General features: G+C 42.8%; 1 protein-coding gene and 1 pseudogene across 2 annotated transcripts in view; one reads left to right on the forward strand and one right to left on the reverse strand.

The window, feature by feature from the left end:
- The window catches only part of ATP11C (ATPase phospholipid transporting 11C), a 180,653-nt gene that overhangs the window by 128,046 nt on the left and 35,196 nt on the right, over positions 1-17,411 (reverse strand). The window lies entirely within an intron of this gene.
- LOC116583850 lies at positions 14,397-14,486 on the forward strand (annotated as a pseudogene).

The following is a 17,411-nucleotide window of genomic DNA, read 5'->3' on the forward strand; positions in this document are numbered from 1 at the left end:
AGAGAGAGCGAGCGAGCACAGGCAGACAGAGAGGCAGGCAGAGGCAGAGGGAGAAGCAGGCTCCCCGCCGAGCAAGGAGCCCGATGTGGGACTTGATCCCAGGATCCCAGGATCATGACCTGAGCTGAAGGCAGTCGCTTAACCAACTGAGCCACCCAGGCGTCCCAGAGGCTTTGTTTTTTAAGATTTATTTATCTATTGCTTAATGAGAGAGAGAGCTCTTGGGCTGTGGGAAGGGCAGAGAGGGAGACAATCTCCAGCAGACTCCCCACTGAATGCAGAGCCTGAGGTAGGCTCGTCTCACAACCTATGCCAAAACCAACCGTCAGAGGCTTAACCGGCTGAGCCACCGGACGTCCTGACATCTTCTAGTTAAAAAAAAATGTTTAACCACATATAATACTTTTCAATTTTAAAAAATCCTTAATATTGATTGCCAAAGAAAATTTTCTGAAACACATCTATCCTAGTTACATAAAATGCAAATTAAAGAGATCCCGGTTTAAAAGAAATCACTGTTAATTGATTTTAGGATTAGATAAAAATTGATCTAAAATTTTGTGTTCTTCATAATGTACACTTTAGTCTGTGCTTGGCTGACATGACGTGAGTACTGTAAGGCAACTCAGAAATTCAAGTACAGGAGTGATACCTTTAAACAACTAAAAATGGATTCTGACCACAGGAACTTTCAAAACAGCAGCAGCAGCCTCTGAAATGATCAACAGTAAGCTTGTTGTAGACTTAGACTCACCAAGATACCAGGTAAAAATCCAATTTTATAACCGAATCATTTAATATGTCATTTACTGTGCTCTACAACAATTTTAAAGGAAATTTCTACTTTCAGGATTTTCCAAGAAAGATAAGAAAAAGGAGGTAGGGTGGGGGAACTTTATCTTCAAATTCTTGAAATGAAAGTATTATATCCCCAGTTCGCCTGGGTGGCTCAGTGGGTTAAAGCCTCTGCCTTCGACTCAGGTCATGATCCCAGGGTCCTGGGATGGAGCCCTGCATCTGGTTCTCTGCTCAGCAGGGAGCCTACTTCCCTTCCTCTGTGTCTGCCTGCCTCCCTGCCTACTGGTGAACTTGTGATCTCTGTCTGTCAAATAGACAAAATCTTAAAAAAAAAAAAAAAAAAAAGAAAGTATTCTATCCCTGTATCTACACAATACAATCTTCTAAGTATTACTTACTTCTGGCCAATTCACTTAAAAATTTGATTGGAGGAAAGAGTGAAGGGGGGGCTTCATATGAAGGGGGGCGTCATATGAAAGCTTCCACTTTCATAATCCACACTTTTAGCATATAATGCTTTGCCTTGTCCAAAGCATCCCCAGGTACACAATCTAATTATTTAAAGTTACTGAGCATAATGGATTTTTAGTCTGATGCAGCAATTTGCATGAATTCTTGTGACCAGGAATATGTTTCTTTTCCAAAGACAATTACCTCCCAAGAGTAAAGGAACCACTCAGCAATAGGGCTTGTTATTCTGTTCAATGCAGCTTTCTTATCTCTGAGTTGCCAAATGCAAATCTCTGTAGCAGTTTTATAGAGCAGGGTGGACCTCAAGCCCCGTTGAGAGATACAATCATACAATAGCACGTTGTTTAAGGCATGCTAAATTCTATTTAAAATGTCTATGGCTTTTTGTTTTAACATTCAGGACATGTTTTTAAGTCTGCATCTGATTTGTGATTTTTTTAAGATTTTACTTATTTACTTGAGGGAGAGAAAGAGCGAGAACAGGAGGGGAGGGGCCAAGGGAGAGAGAGAAGCACACTCACAGCTGAGTTGGGAGCCTGAAGGCAGGCTCCATCCCAGGATGCCGAGACCAGGACCCAAGCCAAAGACAGATGCCCAACTGACAGAGCCACCCAGGCGCCCCTTGATTTGTAATATTTTGATCTAAAAAAAAAAATCAATAGCATGACAATGGAGATTAATGGCATACTACTCTTTTAAGATTTTATTTATTTATTTGACAGAGAGAGAGATCACAAGTAGGCAGAGAGGCAGGCAGAGAGAGAAGGAAGCGGGCTCCCTGCTGAGCAGAGAGCCTGATGCGGGGCTCCATCCCAGCACCCTGGGATCGAAGGCGGCAGCTTAACCCACTGAGCCACCCAGGCGCCCAATGGCATACTACTCTTAACACAAAAGCTGACCGGCTCCATGGTAAGGACAGAATGTAGAGTGGTGGTTGACAGGAGTTCGCGGGAGGGGAGAGTGGGGAATTATTTAATGGTACAGTTTTACAAGAATTCTGAAAATGGATGATGGCGACTGTTGCAAAACAGTGTGAATGCACTTAATGCCACAGAACCTTACACTTAGAAGTAGTTAAGATGGTGATTTTTGTTATGTGTATTTTAGCACAATTAAAATAATTTTATAAAACAGAATTGGCTTGATTCTGAAACATTACAAAAAAAAAAAAAAAAGCTAACTGGCTCCAAGGACCAGTTAGAGTACTGGGGGGTTAGAGTGTCTCCAAGGAGTCCTGAACCAAGGATTACCATGATTCCAATTCCTTGAGCCTGAAGACCATGAAGAAGAGAAACAGAGCGCTGATGGGCAGAGCTTGTCTGGGTAAACTTCCTGCTCTGCTTCTGTGTGACTTGGACAAGTCATTCAAACTTTGAGCTTGTTTCCTTCTCTATAAAATATGGGAAATAATTGTACTTAAATCTCACTGCGTTTTTCTTTTTTTAAAGAAATGAGAGCGAGCACGTACACCCTCGTGGCGGGGGAGGAGCAGAGTGGGGAGGAGAAGAGGGAAAGAAGCTGAAGTCGACTCCCTGCTGAGCACAGAGCCTGATGTGGGGTGATATGGGGGGGTGTACTATCTCAGGACCTGGGCTGAAACCGAGTCAGATGCTTAGGGGCGCCTGGGTGGCTCAGTCATTAGGCGTCTGCCTTCGGTGGGGGTCATGATCCCAGGGGCCCTGCTCACCAGGGAAGCCTGCTTCTCCCTCTCCCACTCCCCCTGCCTGTGTTCCCTCTCTTGCTGTGTCTCTCTCTGCCAAATAAATAAATAAAATCTTTAAAAAAAAAAAAAAAAGACAGACGCTCAACCAACTGAGCCCCTCAGGCGCCCCCCTCCCCAGGTTTTTCTGCAGATTTACTGAAAGAATATCTGCCGGGTATACATGACACTCAGTAAAAACCCGAGCTATTGTTAGCAACCACATGAACATACCAAGTTGATTTTTCCCAAACTGAAGAGAGTCTGGCGCCCATTCTGGAAAAGGCGTTCGGCCGACAGTGGCCGTGTGCAGCTGTACACCGGCACCCCGCGCTCCTTCAGGCCCAGCGGCTGACCAGTTATGGCGTTTCTGGACTCAAGGCTGAATCCAGGTTTTCTCAAAGGATGCTTCTGGGAAGGACAGCAAGAGCATCTCCAGGGAACTTGGTCTAAATGCACAGCTCTCTGTCCCAAGCCAGACTCCGTGAATCCCAGTCTCTGGGGGTAGGACTGGGGCATCACATCCATATCTGGCTCTAATCAGACCAAATGAGGGGCAAGGGAAACCAAAGGCGATCCGGCTCTGCAGTGAGGCTTCCTGCTTCTTGCTTTGATTAACTTTACTGGCAGATGGTACATGGATCTTGACATCTATTTCCATGACCAGCCAAATGTCTTGTCTAATTTAATTTTTCTTCCCTCTCTCTCCACCTCCTCTTCCTCCTCCTAATCTCTTTCTTTGATGGAAAAGCACACCGGCCCAATTTAGGACTCAGTCCTCTTGCCATCATACCACTTTCATTACCAGTTTATTTACTTCCATTGTGGGAAAAGAAGATGAAACCAAACGTACTCAGAATAAAATTGCACAATCTTATGTATTATAATATCCATTTCTAGGATCTACCTGGCTTCTTAGCTGGCCACTAAAGTCTTGGTATTGGTCTTCTCATGCTCTTTAACCAAGGAAAGAAAAGCACCTTTTGGGGCACCTGCGTGGCTCAGTGGGTTAAGCCTCTGCCTTCGGCTCAGGTCATGATCCTGGGGTCCTGGGATCGAGCCCCACATCAGGCTCTCTGCTCAGTGGGGAGCCTGCTTCCCCCTCTCTCTCTGCCTACTTCTCTGCCTACTTGTGATCTCTGTCAAATAAATAAAATCTTAAAAAAAAAAAAAGAAAAGAAAAGCACCTTTTAAGAACCTTCCTCAGAGAAAACAAGATACTAACCAGGGGATTCTTTTGAGAAGAATGACAATAATCCTGGAGCATTATTAACCTGAAGAGAATCCTGGCCTTTGGGGAAGTGTGGAATTTTCTTTCGGACACAGGAGGACAAGGTTGGAAAATGAAAAAGGAAAAGTCACAAGTTGTCTCTGAAATGCTTTTCTCTAAGAAGTGCTTCTAGCTCATTCTTCCTGTCAAGTGAACAGCAGCTTTATATATTTTACCTGCCAAGAAAACACGGTATTTCATCCACAGTTATCAGGAAGTGACAGAAGAGCCAAACGGTCTGCCACCAGCCACTAAAACCTTCCCTGGTGCTTAGACTCTAACAGGAAGTAGGGTAGTTTGGGAAAAAACAAGAGCAAGGACACATAACCTTGAACCCTCGCCCTCAGCTTACTAGAGAAAACCCTTCTCTTCAGAAGCACCCGACCAGCCACACCAAGTTTTTCAAGTTCTCTTTTCAAACAAAGCAGAACCTGAGGAAGGAAGTACAGTTCAAATTCCTAGTACAGTGAATTTCTTCATAAAAGGAAATCTAAGTTGCAAGTGATACATTTGCAACTAGAGCTTTAAGGCAGGAATAACAGTATCACGTACCTCAGAGGATTTGAGAGAGGCTTCCAGGAGAGAACTGTGTGTGAAGCACTTCTACCAGCACCTACCATTTGCCAGCACTGAAAATGTTAGCAGCTGTTACTGCTGTTAGTTTTAAGAAACAGTGACCCGCAATATAGTTTAACACAAGCAAACATTCTAGATTAATCCTGGTAATTTATTGAAATGGAAAGCTGACTTTAAAAACCAAAATGCAGTAAGGTAGTTCTTTAAATTGACAAGAAACGCTAGCAGGTGAGCACTGACCTATCTAGGGACATACTAACAAGAGAAAAAAGACACTGACACTACCCCCTTTCCCGCCCCGCACACGCAGAGCAGACACCGGGCATCTGTGTTCCTCCCTGCCCATGTGCCAGTGACCAGCAGGGTGAGGCTCTGCTGCTGCTGCTGTCCCGAACCCAAGTCCTCCAGGGTCCCTGGTTTCCGGCTTTCTGTATGGCCATGGCCCACGGGTGCTATCAACTATTAAACGGTTCCTGGCGTGCCTGGGTGGCTCAGTAGGTTAAGCTGTGTCTCACTTCAGCTGAGGTCATGATCTCAGGGTCCTGGGATCAAGCCCCGTGTTGGGGGGTCCCTGCTCAGCAGGGAGTTTGCTTCTCCCTTCCCCTCTAACTCCCCTCCCCCGCCCCATTCCTGCTCTTTCTTGCTCTCAAAGAAAAAAATCTTTAAAAACAAACAAACAAACAAAAAACCATTCCTCTACTGGCATTCTTCCATGTCATTGTTTTAAGTGTTTATACTTGGATTTCCTTTTAGCACCTCAAAGGGAAGTTAAGAAATAGCAATTAACGTTAATGAGTGGGGATGGGGGCACCTGCCTGGCTCAGCGGGTTAAAGCCTCTGCCTCCGCTCAGGTCCTTGTCTCAGGGTCCTGGGATCAGGTCATTGTCTCAGGGTGGTCAGATGGAGCCCAGGCATCGGCATCATGGGCATTGGGCTCTCTGCTCAGCAGGGAGTCTGCTTCTTCCTCTCTCTCTGCCTACTTGTGATCTCTCTCTCTCTCTCTGTCAAATAAATAAATAAATTCTTTTAAAAAAATGAGGGGGGTTCCTGGGTGGCTCAGTCGGTTGAGCATCTGCCTTGGGCTCAGTTCATGATCCCAAAAAAGGTCCTGGAATCGTGCCCCCCCCCCCCCCCCGCTTGGTCTCCCTCTGCCTCTGCCTGATGCTCCCCTGCTTGTGCTCTCTCTCCCAGTCTAATAAAGACATTTTTTTAAAAAGACAAAAAATTAATGACTGATACCATTTTAAAAGACACAACTTATCACCTTGGCAAGCACAAGCGGTATCATTTGTGGTGATAACAACCTTTACTTAAGGCAGCAGCCATAGGCTAAATAACACACGGGGCTGAGAAGATCTACAGGTCAATACAGGAGCGATCTCCTTATTTGTGGCTCAGTGAGAACCACTGACCAGGCTGCAGCCCACTGACCGCAAGCTAAACACACCTAATGACAGCCCCGCTGACAGGGTCCCCTGTAGAAGCAATGAAGAAGTTAAAGAACAGACTAGACTCCAGGAAGATAACAGGTAACACACTTCCACAAATAAGCCATATGCCACGGATGCCTTGCAAAAACCCACTGCATTGCAGCTGGGAACATATGATCTTTCTTATCAAGAGGTAACACAGAATGGTAAAAAGAACAGGAGTCATACTTTTCTAGTCAGGCTGCCGGCGTGTGAACCCTAGCTCTATCCCTTGAAAGCTTTATGACCTTACCTTGTTTAACTTCTCTAGGTTTCTGTTTCCACTGAAAATATGGAGGATTCAGTATATAAGGCACAGACACCTTGGCACAGTGCTTGGCCCTCGGTAATTACCAGTTGTTTCCATGAAACAATAAAAATGGTATGTAGGTAGCCAGAAAAACCCAAAAAGGCCTATTTCACCAATAATGTGGTCAAAAGGGCAAACATTAAGGGAAAAAAAATACAATAAAACCAAATACTGGAAATAGTAGTTACTAACAAAATAAAATCAACTTTTCTTAAATGTGTTAAGGGGAATACTTCAGGAAAAGCAAGCTTGATCATATGATCGAGTATATGATTTCTGCATCAATTTGGAACAGGCCACTGTTCTGAAAGAGCTTTAAGGATCAGCTGCATAGACTCATTCATTCAACAAACACTTACTGAGCATTTACTACACCCTAAGCAATGTTAGGTACTAGAGACAATGATAAATGGTAAAAACGGGTGTATTTAAAATGCGACAATGGGCACAGGGCCCACAGGTGGAAGAGATTCATTCTGGCCCAGGTATGTCCCAGAGAGGATATTCAGGGCACCTTCACAGAAGAAAGGACCTTTGGGTCTGGTCTAGGACTTCATCAGGAAATGGGGAGAAAGACAACTTCAGAAAGAGGAAGAGCAGCAGCAAACACGGGGAGGTATCTGGCATATGGCAAACCCCTAGAGGCATTGGAGTTACCTGGGAGTCTGCGAATCATCTAGTATGGCCAGAGACAGGGGTACTAGGGAAAGAAGGAGTCATGCGAGGGAGGCTCCGTGGAAGGCCCAAGAAAACCTGAGAGGAATTTCAGCACCCTTGGGTTTTAAGCATAGAGATAATCAAGTAGGACAAGACTGATGTTTTTAAAAAGCCCCCTCCTGATGAAGAAATGCAAGAAAATAACTACTTTAAAAGTCACTGTAAGGGTGCTTGGGTGGCTCCACTGGTTAAGTATCTGCCTCTTGGTTTCTGCTCAGGTCGTGATCTCAGGGTCATGAGATTGAGCCCTGCCTCGGGCTCCACACTGGGCATGGAGTCTGCTTGAGAATTTTTCTCCTTCTGCCCTTGCCCCCACTCGTGTGGCGAGCTCTCTCTCAAAATAAGTAAATAATTTTTTTTTAAGCCACGATAAGTTATTTTGGATGGAGAACAGGTTTATGACTGGGATGGGGCACCTGGAGGGACTTCTGGGCTGGCTTCAAGGTTCTTTTTTTCTTTAATCTGGAAGGAGATTTTAAGTATGCTTGCCTTGCAATATTGTATTAAGCTATATATTTGGTTTTTTGGTTTGTTGAATCCTTGCATAATTTTATACTTTAAAAAAGGTAAAAAAGGAACACCCTGTGACACTACAGTCAGAAAAGAGGGAACTAGAAGAGAAGGGAATAAGGTATTACCCTCCAGATAAAAAGATGATGACAGTCGGGAAAGGACAGTGGAAGTGATGAGGAGATAAGCCTATCTGAGAGACATCTTTTTTTTTTAAGATTTTATTTATTTATTTGACAGAGATCACAAGTAGGCAGAGAGGCAGGCAGAGAGAGAGGAGGAGGAGGCTCCCCGCTGAGCCGAGAGTCCGATTGGGGGCTCAATCCCAGGACCCTGGGATCATGACCTGAGCCGAAGACAGAGGCTTTAACCCACTGAGCCACCGAAGCGCCCCTGAGATACATCTTAAGAGTTGACTGCCCTAGGCTTAGAGAAGAGGTAAGTGAGTTCAGATTTGGACATACTGACACCTTTGGGACTTCAAATACAACTTCCCCCCACTTTTAAGTTTCTGGCTTTCCTTTGCCTCTGGTGCACACCCATTGATAGTAATATTCTATCCCCTATCGCTCATAATTCATTTCGATTCATATTTTCGGCTTTCAAGTAGAAAAGACAGGAGTAGCTCCTGATGTAATGGCAAGACTTGGAAGAAAGGGGGAAGATGGTTAAGAGAGAAAAAAAAATGAAACAAGACAAAACCAGAGAGGGAGACAAATCATAAGAGACTCTCAATCTTAGGAAACAAACTGAGGGTTAATGAGGGGAGGGGATGAGGCGGCTGAGTGATGGACACTGGGGAGGGTATGTGTTGTGGTGTGGTGAGCGCTGTGTGTTGTGTGAGACTGATGAATCACAGACCTGTACCTCTGAAACAAATAATGTATGTTCACCCCCACCAAAAAATCTGTTTTCTGAAAGAAAAAAAAAAAAGAGACAGAGAGAGAGAGATGTGTGTGAACACATGTAAAGAGAGGTAGCTCTTTGGTGAAATTAACAACCCGTAATAGTGAAAGACAGAGTAAATGAGTAACATCCCAAGTGAACTATTCTACTAAAACGGAAAAGGTATGTAAGGCAAAGGGTAGTAGGTCAAAGCTTCCCAACCTGACCAACAAATATCAGAGAAGGGAATGCATCATGCAAACTTTTTTTTTTCCACATGTCTGGGACACAGTAGTTATACATACCTCAAGAAGAATTATAAGAGAAACTTGAAGGTGAGATAGGTCAGTGAGAAAATGAAGAGGTATCCCACAGCAGGTCAGAGTACAGGGGAGAAGCAAGTGCTTTTGCTTATGTATAAGCCAAAATGAACCATCCTCACTTGAGAAGAGAGATGGGTATCAGCAACTGTGATTGATTAATTATAAAATGGGCCTAACACTGCTTTGATCACAGAACAGGCACTGACCAAATGCACGAAGAAATGCATAATCATAATAAAACCAAGCTACCATTTACTGGATAAATATCGTCAAGCACAATGTAAGCCCTTAGCATGAATTGCCTGGTAGACTCCTAATCGCAAGCCCATAATGGAGATGCCATTATTCACCCCCAGACTGCAGGTAAGAAACTTGCATCCTATCAAGTGGAAAACTCTGGAGAAACAAGACATGAGGGAGACTGCATAGGACCGACACGGACCTGGGCAAAAAGGAGCACCTGCTTCATACCCGGTCCAACCAAGGTCACCACGTAGACCATTACATAGGGATAAGGGGCGAAATCTCTAGCTGCTGACAGTGATTCTGTACGACCTTATCTTCAGCACAGCTCTCCTCTGGCAATATGTGCCAGTGGCAGGCTGTTGGTGGCACTGAGATTTGGGACCCTGGCCAGCTCTCTGTTTCTTTCCATCAGAAATATGACCAACATCTAGCATCAGCAAACATCAAGATGAATGAGTCTCCGCTAATTCGTACATTACAAACCTGAGTGTCAAAATTGGTCAAATTCCATTACAGAATTACAGTTCAGCTATAGTGAATACTAAATACACATGAGCCATTAGGTGGGACTCTGAAATCTCTTCGCTCTATGGAAATTTCTATTCTGGTAGTAGTTGTATGCGATTTGATCTTTATCACACTTTTCCTGGCAGCAGTAAAATTCCATTTCCATCAACTGTTTCCTCTCAGGAAAGAAGTCTCTCAGGAAATATTCAAAACATTGTTCTCAACAAAGTTCTCAAATATGAATCATTTTCAAGTGCCAGAAAGATACTCCTTCCCCCCACTGTTTTGCATCATAATATACTTTCCCTAAAATGACAGTTTTTGGACACATTTGCAAAGAAGAAAAAGGCAGAATAAACTCCTTCTCCCGATATGGCTTTGCTCAAGCAGTTTCCTTTGCCTCCGCTTATCGTCTCCTTTAGATCTGCCCATCCAAGTCCTATCAATTCACTCATTCATTCAACAAATATTTCCTGAGCACCTACTAGGGTTTTGGGGTCTCATAATAGGTGGTAGGGGTTCAAATAAGTGTATTAGGAATTAACCAGGCAGAAATTCGGGGACGGTCATAGTAGGCAGTGGGACCATCATGTGACCTACTGAGAATTTCCTTCAAGAAGTTTCCCAGCAGAGGAGACATTTAAAGCTGACCTTTTAAGGACAAGTGAGAGGAATGAGATGGAAGAAGAAAGGCGTTTATGGAGGCTAACAGAAGGCCTCTAATTACAGGGGGCACAACAGAGCTGCTGCCTCAGAAATTCATCCTAATGTCTGTGCTGAAGCCATACGTCCAATGGGCTGCACCTGACCGACGAGTGAATACAGCAGCGGTAGGACTCCACTGACCCGGATGACCCAAAGGCTTTTCTGAACCTTCCTTCAACCGCAGAGCAGCCTAGAAAGCTTCTGCCCAAGCTACTCTCGCTTCTCTTCACTAGGGGTCAGACTTGCATCGCGGACTAATGGCACACCCGGGCTTCCATCTCCCTCCGCGTGGTCTCTCACACAGGTGGTGGTTCCCCTCAATAAAATCCTTGGCAGTTTAATCCTAAAGTTCTGCTTCTCAGAGGACCCAGGCTAACACAGCATTCTCCAGAGCGCCCAGCATGAGGAAACCCTCAGAGGCATGAAAAGTCCTGAGCTGCTCTTGAGGAACCCAAGGCGCGGTACACGCCTGGAGCGGGCTGCGGAGGTGCGGGGACGGGGGCGGGATAATCCGGGCCAAATCAGAGAAGGCCTTGCGTGTCTGAAGAAATTGGACATGGTCCTCTGAGAGACCGGGAGCCACCAGACGTTTTAAGCAGGGAAAGGGTATGTGTTTTCAAAAGATTGCTCTGTTGGCAGAACGGAGGATGGAGTAGAGGCAGCATACGGAAGCATCTCTGTGTACACTTCCATTTTGTCTCCTAGCTTATGGAGTCCTAGTGAGTGGAATCATATTTTTTGTTGTTGTTTTAATCTCTATGCCCCTGTAATGATTAAAATAGCGTTTAACACAAAGCAGCTACTCAAGTTGCCCCGGCAAATCTAACAGGCTGGGCCTCACCTTACTGCCTAACATTTTAAATTAAACCACCTTTCAGAAGGTTAATAACCAGCCTTTGAACATTCCTGCTTGGACCCTGGAACTCTGTCTGGCCAATCTAGAAAAAAGAACGTTACATGTACACAGGGTAGAAGCTACTCCCCACTTTATCCTCCGCTAATTAGTTATTTCATGAACTCTCTTTGAAGCCCAGCATCCAATCACATTTGTTGGTCTTAATTGTGAGGACAAAGGTCATTAGATATTTAGTTGCTGAATGTTTACAGGGTCAATGAAGTTTAGAGTCACATCAGGATCAAGGCCCAGAGGTCTTATGCAAAGAACACTGAACAGAAATCAAAACTGCATCGTGGACACTGGTGCAATATTTAATGGTGACCTTTGAAAAAACATATTGCTAGGGTCTATTTTGTTTTCCATCATAAAGGAGGAATAAGACCTACTTTAATTTATAAGGTGAAAATTAAAATTAGAAGATGCGGTCAATGTCCTTTGTAAACAGTGTATGTAAAATATTGTATTGTCACTAATTTGTTAGCATGGTAGATCTCAAGTTAGTTCTCACTTCCTACCCCTCAACCAAACAAACATAAGGGCAGCAGGAGAAGTCTTTAGAGATGATGAATATGTACATTACCCTGACTGTGGTGATGATTGTGTATGTTTGAAACCCATCAAATTGTGTACATTAGGGGCGCCTGGGTGGCTCAGTGGGTTAAGCCGCTGCCTTCGGCTCAGGTCATGATCTCAGGGTCCTGGGATCGAGTCCCGCATCGGGCTCTCTGCTCAGCAGGGAGCCTGCTTCCTCCTCTCTCTCTCTCTGCCTGCCTCTCCGACTACTTGTGATTTCTCTCTGTCAAATTAAAAAAAAAAAAATTTCTTCTGTGTTTCTTATAAAAAAAAATTGTGTACATTAAATATATATACGGTATTTTGTGTAATGATCACAGTTCAATAAACCTGTTTTTAAAAGACTAACGATTACCAATTCTGATTTACAATAGCACCAAGCAATGGTGTAGTACTATACAAAAACTCCCCAAATACAAAAGATTTTCCATTACTTTCATCTGTCAAACGGTACTTTTAGTTGGAAGGGTACTGCTAGGAAATCAAGTAACAATGAGAATCAGTTCCCAGAAGCGATGGACTGTTGGAGCTGGAGCCGGAATCAGAGCCAACAGCTCTCCTGAGGTCCTGGACACTGAATGGTCATCTGATGATGGCCTGATCCCCTTTAGTAGACTCAGCCATTTTTCTCATTGTTATCTCCCTGACTTGACTGATGAAAACACAGCTCTTGGGCCCTATTTGTGATAACCAAAACAACCTTACTGAAAAAAGGAATCATTACCTCAAACAGTCGGAAGTGGCTTTTGTAAGTTAAAGAAGTGAGTTTCAGTGATTCAGAAATGGTCAGATCTGCATGAGCCAAGGGACTAGAGCTGGCGATCCACAGCTGGTTGCTCATGTAAAATGAAAATGGCATCTCTAGCTCTCCTTGCTGAGACGATCGCTTCTAGACTACACAAAGCCCTACAGACGCACAGAAGTGTCCGCATGCTCATTTCCAGAGCCTAAATCATTCAGCTGTACCTTTTAAGCCTTCTAAATTTGCAAAATGATTTAGCAAATTGGTATTGTTTTGATTTAGGGAAGAGGTAGGTAAAAAGTACAGGAAATCAAGTCCATTTTTATAAAAAGGAACTTGCCCTAGGCTATTTTGGTAAAAGAATCAAATAAACTACAGAAATCAGCCTAAGTCCCATTTGGCATTTTCCAAACCCAAATTATTTCCAGTTATAAAATGCATTTAATGGGAAGAAATTAATAATAATGATAGTAACGGACACCACTATATGGAGTACATTCTACATGCAAGGCACTTTACAAATATCTTCTGTATTCTTCATAATAACCTGTGCTAACAGTTTACATTTCAGGTTTTTAAAAAAGATCCAGAGGGGGCACCTGGGTGGCTCAGTGGGTTAAGCCCCTGCCTTTGGCTGAGGTGATGATCTCAGGTTCCTGGGATCGAGCCCCGCATCAGGCTCTCTGCTCAGCAGGGAGCCTGCCTCACACCCCTCCACCCTCTACCTGCTGCCCTGCCTACTTGTGATCTGTCAAATAAATAAATAGAATATATTTTTTAAAAAGATTTATTTATTTGAGAGAGAGAGTGCGCAAGCACGTGTGTGAGTGGGAGGGAGGAACAGAGGGAGAGAATCCCCAGAAGACTCCCCTGCTCATCGCAGAGCCCAATGCAGGACTTAATCCCAGGACCCCAAGAACAGGACATGAGCCAACCTCAAGAGTTGGATGCCTAACCAACTGAGCCACTCAGGTGCCTCTATGTTTCAGATTTAAAAAAAAAAAAAAATGAGTCTCAGGGAGACAAATGTGCCACAAATCAAGTAAATAACAGAGCTGAGATATAAAACCAAGATACCTAAAAGCCCAGATTTTCAAATGGCAATAAAAGGTGGTATAACACTTCTCCCTTTCCTAATCTCACTCTCTCTCCCACCCTCCCTTGTCTCTGTCCCCATCCAACACCTACCGCACATACATTCATCACCAGAGAGGCAATGTGATCTATGGGCTGATAGTGGTTTTACCAAACAAACCCCCATTTAAGTTCTGACCATAACCATTTATTGCAAGACTTCAATGGTACAAATTACTTCCCATTAAATAAGGTTAAATTCAATAAATGTACTCACAGCCTAGTATAAAGACACTTGCTATATTTGTTGCCTGTCCCCTTGCTCTTTTGAAAGCTTAAAGACCAAGGAAGATGAATTAGAGCAGTCTACCTATGTCACATTATAGGTAAGGGTAGAACTTCCCTTAATAAAGGTGGAGGTGGGGGCGCCTGGGTGGCTCAGTGGGTTAAGCCGCTGCCTTCGGCTCAGGTCATGATCTCAGGGTCCTGGGATCGAGTCCCACATCGGGCTCTCTGCTCAGCAGGGAGCCTGTTCCCTCTCTCTCTCTGCCTGCCTCTCCGTCTACTTGTGATTTCTGTCAAATAAATAAACAAAATCTTTAAAAAATAAAAAATAAAAAAAAATAAAGGTGGAGGTGGTTCTAGCGACCTATAAAACACACATATGATTAAGGAATTGCCAACAACTTTCTGGCATCTAACTATGAATTTTATCTATAAAATACAAGAGAATAATATATAATGGTCATATGGAATTTAGTCTAGAAATGCAAGGTTGGTTCAACATTCATAACTCAAGCAATGCCACTGACAATATCAACAAAGAAAGAAAATCCATACGTTATCTATATAGATGCAGAAAAAGTACGACATTTGTTCAATAGCCATTCATGATTTTTAAAAATACTCAGTTAACTAGAAATGAAAAGTAACTTCCTCAGCCTGATAAAAAACATCTATGAAAAAACCTACAGGGACACCTGGGTGGCTCAGTCCTTTAAGACTGCCTTGGCTTGGGTCATGATCCCAGGGTCCTGGGATAGAGTCCCATATTGGGCTCCTTGCTCAGTGGGGAGCCTGCTTCTCCCTCTGCCTGCCGCTTCCTCTTCTTCTGCACGCATGCTCTCTGACAAATAAATAAAATCTTTAAAAAAAAAAAAGAAAAGAAAAACCTATATCTATCTCATGTTTAATGGTGTTAAGAATGAATGATTTCCGCGACGCCTGGGTGGCTCAGTTGGTTAAGCAGCTACCTCCAGCTCAGGTCATGATCCCAGCGTCCTGGGATCGAGTCCCACATCGGGCTCCTTGCTCAGCAGGAGCCTGCTTCTCCGTCTGCCTCTGCCTACCACTCTGTCTGCCTGTGCTCACTCTGACAAATAAATAAATAAAATCTTAAAAAAAAAAAAGAATGAATGATTTCCTTCTAAGATCAGGAACAACGCAGGGCAACCACACTTACCATTTGTTTTGGACATCACACTGGATAGAAGTCCTAGATAATGGAGTAAGGCCCAGAAAGAAATACAGATAGAATTGGAGAGGAGAAATAAAACCATCTTTACTCACAGAAAACTCAACAATCTAAGTAGAAAATCCAAAAGAACCTACGAAAAACTACTAGATCTAGTAAGTGACATTACCAAGGTTGGAAAACAGGAGATCACGATACGAAACAGAATTTTGTTTTTATACACAGCAGTGAATAAATGAGGACTGCAATTTTTAAAAGCACCATTTGCTAATATAGGAGCAATATAAGATGCAATACTCAAGGATCAATATAACAAAGTAGTATAGGATTTATATGTTGAAAACTAAGAAAAACATTATTGATGAGAGCCATCAAGATACAAGTAGTCAGAGTTACCTGTTCACGGATCAGAGGACTCAATATTATCAATATTACCATTCTCTCCCAAATTCATCTATGGATGCCTATCAACTCCAAATCGGTATTCAACTCAACACTCAATAAAATCCAAGCAACCTTCTTTATTAAGAAATGTACAGGGTGATTCTAAAAGTTATATGGAAAAACAAATAATCTAGGACACACCCAAAGCAATTTTGAAAGAGGAAAAAGTTGGAGGACTCAAACCCACTGATTTTAAGAATTTTACTACTAAGCTACAACTATTCAAAACCATGTGATATTGGCAAAAGAATAAACACATAGATCAATGAAGCAGAACAGACAGTCCAGAAATTGATCCACCTATATACAGTCAATTGATTTTTGACAAAAATGCCAACTTGATTCAATAGACAAAGGACAATCTTTTAGTCTCTCAATAAATAATGACGGAACAATGGTGTATGTTTGTATTTCAGTGAACCTCAACCTGAAGCTCCTCTATACATACAACTTGAAATTGATCATAGACTGAAATGTAAACCCTGAAGCTAAAAAACTTCTAGAAAAAAAAAGAAGCAAATCTTTATGATCTTACATCTGGTAATTATGCATAGGACAGAAGAAACATGAACCATAAAAGAAAAAATTGATCATCTGAATTTCATCAAAATTCAAAATTTCTGCTCTTTGAAAGACAGCAAGAAAATAAAAAAGAAAACATACAAGCCACAGACTGGGAAAAACATTTGGAAAACAAATGTGATAAAGGGCTGATAACCAGAATATATAAAGAACCCTTAAAACTGTATTTTTAAGAAATTACCCAATTAAAAAAAAGTTAATAGACCCTTGCTCTAAATCATTAGTCATTAGGGAAAAAAATGTGGAATAAAATTACAAAAAGATATCACTAGCTATCTACTAGAATGTCTAAAATTGAAAAAGACAGTAACAATGGTGTCAAGGATGTGGAGCAACTAGAACCTCATACTGCTGGTAGGAATCAGCAAGAGTACAGTTTGGCAATTCCTTATAAAGTTAAAAACACACTTATTCTAAAACCCAGGCATCCCTTGGTATTTACCTAAGAGAAATAAAGACATGTATCTGCACAGAAACCTGAATATAAATGTTTACAGCAACTTCATTCATAATAAAAAAATTAAATTATCCCAACATCCACCATGGTAAGTGGATAAAGAAATTTTGATATATTCATATAATGGAATTCTACTCAGTAACAAAAGGCAGCTAACTATGGATAAACGCAACAATAAATGCAACATGGATAACTCCAAAGCATTATGTTAGGCGCACCTGGGTGGGTGGCTCTGTCGGTTAAGCGTCCCACTCTTGATTTCAGCTCAAGTCATGATTCCGGGGTCATGGGATCGAGCCCCCTGTTGGGCTCCTTGCTCAGCAGGGAATCTACTTGGGACCTTCTCATTCCCTCTGCCCCTTCCCTCACTTAGACTTACTCATTCTCTAAAGTAAATAAATAAGGGGCGCCTGGGTGGCGTGGCCATTAAGCGTCTGCCTTCAGCCCAGGTCATGATCCCAGGGTCCTGGGATGGAGCCCCACGTTGGGATCTCTGCTCCAGAGGGAGCCTGCTTCTCCCTCTCCCACTCCCCCTGCTTCTGTTCCCTCCCTCGCTGTGTCCCTCTCTATCAAACAAATAAAATCTTTAAATAAATAATTTAAAGTAGCATTATGTTATGTGAAATAAGCAAACTCAACGACTACACATTTTGATTCCATTTATATGAAATTCTAGAAATG

This window comes from Mustela erminea, chromosome X (genome assembly GCF_009829155.1).
Source record: "Mustela erminea isolate mMusErm1 chromosome X, mMusErm1.Pri, whole genome shotgun sequence".
NCBI lineage: Eukaryota > Metazoa > Chordata > Mammalia > Carnivora > Mustelidae > Mustela > Mustela erminea.